Here is a 9,524-nt window from a genome sequence, read left to right on the forward strand (position 1 = left end):
GATGACATCCTGGTTTATTCGAAGAATGATGATGAACATGCTGCCCATTTGCGCATTGTGTTGCAAACTTTGCGCGAGAGACAACTCTATGCCAAGTTCTCTAAATGTGAATTCTGGTTGAAGGAAGTGGTTTTCTTGGGACATGTGGTGTCCGGAGCTGGAATTTATGTCGATCCCAAGAAGATTGAGGCAATCTTGCAATGGGAGCAATCGAGAACGGTAACTGAGATTCGTGGTTTCCTTGGCTTAGCTGGTTATTACCGAAGATTTGTTCAGGGATTTTCTTTGATACCAGCTCCTCTGACTCGTTTGACTCGTAAAGGAGTTAAGTATGAGTGGGATGATGTTTGTGAGAATCGATTTTAGGAGCTAAAGAACCGGTTAACTTCTGCTTCCGTTTTAACATTTCCTGTTAGTGAAAAAGAATTTGTGGTACATAGTGATGCATCTAAGTTGGGATTAGGGTGTGTGTTGATGCAGGATGAGAAAGTAATAGCTTACGCTTCCCGACAGTTGAAAAAGCATGAGACGAATTACCCTACTCATGACTTGGAGTTAGCAGCAGTAGTCTTCGCATTGAAGATTTGGAGACATTATTTATATGTTGAGCGTTGCTGGATTTTTACTAATCATAAGAGTTTGAAGTATTTGCTCACCCAGAAAGAGCTTAACTTGAGACAGAGACGATGGTCGGAGTTGATTAAGGATTATGACTTAGTGATTGATTATCATTCGGGAAAAGCAAATGTGGTAGCGGATGCCTTAAGTCGTAAATCCTCATTGTCATTAGCAACACTTCGGAGTTCTTATTTTTCGATGTTACTTGAGATGAAATCTCTAGGGATCCAGTTGAATAATGGTGAGGATGAAACCCTACTTGCTAGTTTCGTCGTGAGACCTTCATTGTTGAATCAGATTAGAGAATTGCAGAAATCTGATGATTGGTTGAAACGGGAAGTTCAAAAGCTTCAAGATGGAGAAACTAGTGAGTTTAGACTTAGCGATGATGGTACTTTGATGCTTAGAGATCGAATTTGTGTCCCTAAGGATGATCAGTTGAGACGAGCTATTTTGGAGGAAGCTCATTCTTCCGCCTACGCTTTACATCCCAAAAGCACCAAGATGTATCAAACTATTAAAGAAAGTTATTGGTGGTCGGGTATGAAATGAGACATAGTAGAGTTTGTAGCGAAATGTCTCACATGCCAACAGATTAAGGCGGAGCATCAAAAACCATCAGGTACTCTTCAACCTTTACCGATTCTTGAATGGAAGTGGGAACACGTGACTATGGACTTTGTATTGGGTTTGCCGCGGACACAAAGTGGGAAGGATGCTATTTGGGTGATTGTGGATAGATTGACTAAGTCTGCCCATTTCTTGGCTATCCATAGCACGTATTCTATTGAGAGGCTGGTAAGACTTTATATAGATGAGGTTGTGAGATTACATGGAGTTCCAGTTTCTATTGTGTCAGATCGAGACCCTCGGTTTACTTCTCGATTTTGGCCGAAATTTCAAGAAGCTCTTGGAACTAAATTAAGATTTAGTACTGCCTTTCATCCGCAAACAGATGGTCAATCTGAGAGAACTATTCAGACCTTGGAGGATATGTTACGGGCTTGTGTCATTGACTTTATTGGGAGTTGGGACAGACACTTGCCATTGGTGGAGTTCGCGTATAATAATAGTTTTCAGTCTAGTATTGGAATGGCACCATACGAGGCTTTGTATGGAAGGAAGTGCCGAACTCCGCTCTATTGGGATGAAGTAGGTGAGAGGAAATTGGTGAATGTGAAATTGATTGATCTAACAAATGATAAGGTCAAGGTTATCCGAGAGCGGTTAAAGGCAACTCAAGATAGGTAGAAGAATTATTCGGATAAACGAAGGAAAGATTTGGAGTTTGAAGTCGACGATAAAGTTTTTCTTAAGGTTTCTCCTTGGAAAGGTAATAATTTGAAAATTCCAAGTATTAAATCTTATTTGATTATACTATTGTGATAATTTGTGGTATTTATTGGACGATGAAAGGTGTGATTCGATTCGCGAAGAGGGAAAAGCTCAATCCAAGATACATTAGACCCTTTCGTATCATTGAAAGGATTGGGCCAGTGGCTTACAGACTTGAATACCCCCAGAGTTAGATCGGATTCATAATGTCTTCCACGTCTCGATGTTGAAAAAGTATGTTCCCGATCCTTCTCACATTTTAGAGACACCTCCCATTGAGTTGCATGAGGATTTGAAGTTTGAGGTGCAGCCTGTACATATTCTAGATCGAAAGGATCGAGTGCTAAGGAACAAGAGCATTCCAACGGTGAAAGTATTGTGGAAAAATGCTCGAATGAAGGAGATGACATGGGAAGTCGAGGGCCAGATGAGAAACCAATATCCACATCTTTTCTTCGAATCCGGTAAGTGAAATTTTGAGGTCAAAATTTTATTTTAAGGGGGGTAGTGCTGTAAAGCCCGACCTTATAAAATACTATTCATGATGTACATGTGATGATAGCATGATTGTATGCTAGGAGAGTCCTAAAAAATTTACCAAAGTCGATGTTGTACCTAGAGGTACAACAAAGTTGATTTAATCCTCGAACTAGATCAAATAGGAATTTTAAGGTGAGATTAAGATCGTCACAATCCAAGGATGACTCAAAATGGTAATTCGGAGTTTGAGGATCATTTGCCAATTGGGAACAAAATGAAAATTTTAGAAATGATTTTTTTGACCCCATTTGACTTATTGAAGTATGAGTTGAGGTTTAGAAGTGAAAATTTTTAATTTCGGTATAATTTGGAGTAAAAGGGTAAAATGGTAATTTTGCCAACCTAGGGGTAAAATTATAATTTTCCACCATCAGGATATTTTTTCCAGCACATGGTCTTCCTTTATCTTCATCTTTGACCCTTGACTAATCATGTGGTGGAGATAAAATGTTTAAATTTTTAAAATTTTAAAAATGGACCAATAAGAAAATGTCATGTGTTAAGCTTACGATATTTTATTATTTAACTAAAAAAATCAGCATAAATCAGCCCATTACTCTCCAGATATTCGGCCAAGCAAGGAAGAGAGAGAAAGAGAGGAAAAACAAACCCTAGGTGAGGAATTTCAAGAGAAAAAGTGTGGAAAATCAAGGAAAACAAGTGAAAAAGGTAGGATTTTTCAACTTAAGCTTGAAATCTATTTTCCTTAAGCATTTCTCCTTATTTTCCATGCTTAAATTACATGTTTTTATGATGAATTGTTGGCTGATCAAAATGGGTTAGGAGAGAGAAAGTTGTTAGATTAATTTGATTTTAAGTTATGTTAGTGTTTTTAGTTAGTTTAGCATATTTAGAAACAAAACAACAAGAAAAGAATTTATTTTCTCCCACAACCATTAATGGCCGAATTTACCATGTATGAGTGAGGATGAGTTTGATTTTTATTCTAGGAGAATTGGTTAAGAAATGATGAATTATGAGCCTAGAAAAATAATGGGAATTTTCGGAGCAAAAATACGAATTTTTACCCATTAGGGGTATTTTCGTAATTTGCTATCGAGACTGATAATTTGCACCACACTGAGGGACATTAAGTCAATTTGGGTGCAATTGAGGTATAGAAACTGAAAAAAATTAATTTGGGATTAAATTGGACGCGTTAGTAATTTAATCGGGTGATAAGACGAATTAGGCCAATACCGAGTTTAGATAGTTACCAGTGCATTTTTGCATTCCATATCATGCATTGGTAGTCTAAATTAGTTTAATTTTGATTTAGTACCAACTTGGTGAAACTCTCGATTTTGTACTGTGTCAAGGTGGTGAGTCCTCCGATAAAGGCAAGGAAATTGCATCCGAGGACCAGTAGACAGAGTGCTTCGAAAGTCTGCATTCTAGACATTGTGAGTAAACTTACTGTCATTTTAATTATCTAGGGTGGTTTTTAGATGCTTTCATGAATTCTATGGAAAAAGGAATTTAAAAAGATAAATTTTCATGTTTTATGAATAAATGAGTTTCAATGAAATTAAATTATAAATTGTTTTGAAATTAATAGTGATTTTGAAAAATAGAGTACACGGAGACTGTTAATTGTGGCAATTTGATTGTTTAAATTAACTGGCTTATGATAAATCGAGCATGATTGGCTAGTTGGCAATTGTATTGAAATGCGAATTGTTTGGTTACCTTGAAAAACTACGAATTACAAAATTGCCATATCATGTTATTGAGTTTTATTATATGGTGGATTATATATTAATTAATCACTGCAGTAGGGGGTTTCTGTGGACCAGCCTTTTAGAGGGGCACGGTAAACCCCATTATATTCTTACCTCGAACGGAGAGGCGCGTAGGGTATCTCCTGGGGTAAAGTTTAGGGTTCACTTCACGCTAAACCACCACGTGAGGGGGAACTCAGCCAACGCCAAGGAACGGCTATGTTTTCAAAACAAAAACATGATTTATGTGAAATGTGAATTTTAATAGCCTTGGCGGTCTCGGTAGGATGCCTCGGCCAAGGTGTCCCCGAGAATGGATTTATGGCACAAGCCTAGATTTTTATGAGATTCATAAGCCTCTTTACGTGTTTTGAACAAAATGTGTTCTAATGCTATAACCCAGTTTATGATGATTTACTTTATTGTCTCCATGTACTCAACTCTAGATGTTTATGATGATGTTTGTTTACTCATTGGGATTTTATAATCTCACCACCCTCCTTTCCACCCATTTCAGGTTCAGTATAGACTGTAGATAGCTGATCTCATCGAGGACTACAGTGGGATCTGCATTTTCCAAACCGTAGGTTCACAGTCCTCTTTACTTTTGTTTATTCGGGGGCACTCTTGTTATTGTAAATTAAATTAAAATATTTTGGCTTACTGTATTACAGTATGTATAAATTTATTTAGCTTTTACGCTATAAAAATTATTCACGTATAACTCTATAAATATTAGTTTATAAGAAAATAAAATATTTTACTTAATATTTCTTTTATGTTCTTATTATATTCAAATAACCGTAATTTTGTTTCAAATGAAGATTTTAGACTTTTAAACTAATTTTTAATATGAATTATGTGTTTTGTAGTTGTGTATTACGTTTTAGCCAGTTTCAAAAATTTTGAAAAAAAAATGACCAAAATACCCCTGTGAGACAAAAATTAATATTTTATTTATTTTTAGTTGGAAACAGTTTAAAATCTTTTAGAACATGATATTTGACAATGGTTGCTCACAAGGGAAATGAGAAACTGATAGTAAAGCGTTGCGGGGTTTTAGGTTGACATTTCGAGCAATGAGTGTCTACCGGGACACCGCGGCGGTTGTCACGGGCTCGAGGGGAGTACCGGTTCGTGACAAATTGTACCTAATGAATTGAAATATACATATTTATCATATAACAAATTGACATATATTTATCAATTAAAATTTGTCATGAATAATTTCAAATATTTACTTTATAATAATTTATCAAATAGCTTAATGACTTTGAATTAGTAAATATATTTTTTAAAATTGCATGCATAATGAAAATGGTAACATGCATGAATATAATTGAGATTTATTTTTTTACTTAATTAAAGCTTGATAGATGTTTTACCTATTAATTAAAAACTTTGTGGAGGGTGCTTTGCTAGGAGAATATGCTATAGAATAAATGTAAAGATTGATTTTAAATGATAAGATAAAGATAAATACAACAAAACTTTTCAATCAGTTAACAATAAAATATGATGTTGGTTCCTAAATCTGCTATGTGGTATGGATTATTTTACCTAATAAATCTAATTTCTCCTATCTTGAGATTCTAATTTAAAACTTTTATGATAAAATATGTTTAAATTTTAATCATTGAAACATCCTTTTGGATATGTCTAGAGGATAACATTGTTATTTTACTATTATGTTTTGAAGTTTTGGTCATCATTCATTGGCAGCTAGTAACCTACCATCGTAATTGAAGGTGACCCCAACTAAATAATTCTTTCCTCGTGCCACATTATGCTTTCCTTTTTTGACTATCAAACTTTCCAATATATTTAGTGAAATATATTTACATTCCAATAATCATATGGCACTTACTGTATTTGTGAACAATCTAAACATTAAAAAACAAACATCATATTAAAAAGATTTATTAAAACCAACCTAACCTATAAAGTATAGAATAACATTATAATACTTTTACAAACTTATCAAATCCAAACAAGAGAAAAGGAAGAGCAGAAAACTTAGAACCATAAAAACTTAAAACCCAATTCTCCTTCGTTCCTGCAATACTCTTTTGAGAATCAAACAAATAGTTCATAAACAAAAATAAAAGATCATAATAAAATAAATAATAAATACAATCCACTAATAATAAAAAATGTAAAACAACAACGTCAAATATTACTCAACAATAAGTAAATGAAAATATTAAAAATGTATCTATAAGCTGATATAAAAGATAAGCCAAGTCGAAATACAACAAAGATCTCTTGAGGAGCATATTTCATAATTATTTGAAAATTTAAGGAAAAAACAAGATGAACTATATTGTTCAAGTAATGCTTTCTCATCCTATTCAAATATTATAAACTTGAAGAACGTATTAAAAATAGATAAAATTAATCAACAAATCAAAATTGAAGTTGAGCCACAATATTTAAGTGATATTTTTTATGACATATGAATATTGTAAACATTAGTATAAAACCCTTTATATAAATGTTTATATGAAACATTTTTAGAATTTTTTATAACCCAATCTACAATAAATGAAAAAGCAAAGTTTGAACATAGGCATGATCGAATAAAACTTTGAACATGGGCTTACCCTTTCAAGCTCACTCCAATGAGATTTGCCATTAAACATCTGAATGATGGTACAACCCAAACTCCATATGTCAACAACTAGAGCAAGATTTGGGTTGGCATCTTTCTGCATGACAACTTTTATGACTTGCAATAGAATAGTAACAGTAAAGAAAAGGAGTCAAAAATAGGAAAGCATGAAATATGTACAATTTACAGTAATGAGAATCACTTTAGGAGCCATCCAATGTGGATTACCCTTCAAAGACAGCTCTAATAGTCGTGTAAGTTGCAATTAATAAAAAAAAAGGAAAAAAGGAAGAAAAGAAAAAAATTAGACTATTTTAAATAGACATTTAGCACATATCATCAGACTAACATAATCAATCATCATAATTTCAAAGTATTATTCTAAATATTATCAATTCTATGTAAGGCATAAAACATCTTCTTGCCCACTTGATAGAGTGCATAGTTCTAGATAAACAACCATATATGGTGACAATTGATATCATTGTGGTATTTATGACCACAAAAAGAAGCAGCACGGATCACCTATCAATAAACAAAAAATGTTTAGGATAATTGATATATAAGTATGATATCATCAAGTAGGCCAAAAGGTCTTGCATTCTGATCCTAATAATAATCAATTTCATACCTCCATTTGTGTAGTTCGTTTGAAGTATTACATGTATATTATTGAAACTGTCACGACCCGGAACTCTCATCGAGCCCGTGACAACCGTCGCGAAGCCTCGACAAACATTCTTCACCCCAAATGCCGATCGAAACCTCGTAAGGCTCTCGTATCAACTTTCGCACTTCCCCAGTGAACAATAGTTATCAAATATCACATTTCAAGAAATCATAAGTCGTTTCCAAATCAAAATAATATAATATTATTTTCTAGCTCATAGGGCATTTTCGTTATTTTTCTTCGAAATATTGAAACTCGCCAAAAAATGATGTGTGGGAGAAAAACACATGTTTCATAATTAAAGTAAATTTAGATGTCTAAAATAATTATTTGAAACGAAATTATAATAGTTTGAATAAAATAATAATATTCAATAAAATATTCAATTTTAAAAAACAATATTTGTAGAAAAATTCGTAAATAATTTCTATAGTGTAAAAGCTAAATATATTCATACGTACTTTAAAGCAGATAACTGAAGTATAAAATTTCTTTTACAGTGACACGTGGGCCCCCAATTAACCAAAAGGTGCGAGTCTATGAACCTACAATTTTGTCGATGCAAGGTTAATTGAAGTCCTTGATGCAATCGTCTATCTACAGGCTATCTCGAGCCTGAAATGTGGAGAATTGAGGGTGGTGAGATTATAAAATCTCAGTGAGTAGACAAACACCATCTAAACTATCTAAAGGTGAGTAAATGAAGACGAATTAAAATAATTCTTTTCCAATATATGTTTCACAATGTGAATATTTAGTTTACTCAATTAATCAACATGGCTTATATATCTCACAAAACTTGGCTCCTACCAAAAATCATCTTGGGGCCTTGGCCTAGGCATCTGACCGAGACCACCAAGGCTGTTAAATGTCTTTACATCCGAAATTCTAGCCATACCTTGGCGTTGGCTAAGTCTCACTCTCACGCGGTGGTCCACATGAAGTGTACTCAAATCTTTACCTCTAGAGATACCCTTCACACGACTCTCCAATCGAGGTAAGAATATAATAAAAATATCTGATTTTGTGCCCCCTCTCTTAGGCTGGTCCATAGAACCTCCACTGCAGGGATTATGAATTATTTTATCTATCACCTGATTTATAAAATCTTTTTCTGCATGACATGGTAATTTATCGCAACCTAGCTTCTCAAGGCTGAATACATAGTACAATTATAATTTTGATACAAACACCGACTTTGCCATTCATGCTCACATATTACTATAAGCCATATAATTTAAAACACAATTTATAACACAAGCAGGCAGTCTCCAATTACTCTATTTTCAAAACTAGTATTCAATTTTCCAGAAAATTTATAAAATTATTTTATAAAATCACAATTTCTCCTAAAACATAGCAATTTACCATTTAAACTCATTTTCTATAAAATCACACAATTGTATAAAACTACTCTAGATAATTAAGACGATAATAAGTTTACTCACAGTTCTAGGAGTCGATGTACTCCTAATCCTAGTATTCAAGCACAATCTCTGCATTTTTACCAGTGTAATTTGCTTACCACCTATCCACAATGTACAATACATAATTCATCACATTAATGCTTGACCATTATAAAATCAATTCAGGCTCGGTGTATATGCATGATATGATATGCAACTTATCCAACTACAACTTAAATGTGGTGCTGACCTAATTCGGCCTATTACTCGATTAAATGACAATTGTGTTCGATTTAGCTCCAAATTGCTCCATTTCATTTCAAATACTGAGATTCACCAAACTCAAATCAAATAACCTAAAATTTGGCAAAACTATCTTCACTTTTCTTCTTAAAATTTTCGACCAATAATGGTGCATTATCACTCAAAAATTTTCCTATTCCATTTTCTCACCATAAATCATCATTTCATCAATTTTTCAACCAATTCACTTGATCACAAAATCAATTCATTACTTCTACACTTCACATAGGATTTGGCCATTGAAGGTTCATGGGGAAAATGGATTCTTTTCTTGTTGTTTTGTTTCTAAACATGCTTAACTAACTAAAAACACTAACATA

The sequence above is a fragment of the Theobroma cacao genome, chromosome 10, assembly GCF_000208745.1.
Source record: "Theobroma cacao cultivar B97-61/B2 chromosome 10, Criollo_cocoa_genome_V2, whole genome shotgun sequence".
In the NCBI taxonomy this organism is placed as follows: domain Eukaryota; kingdom Viridiplantae; phylum Streptophyta; class Magnoliopsida; order Malvales; family Malvaceae; genus Theobroma; species Theobroma cacao.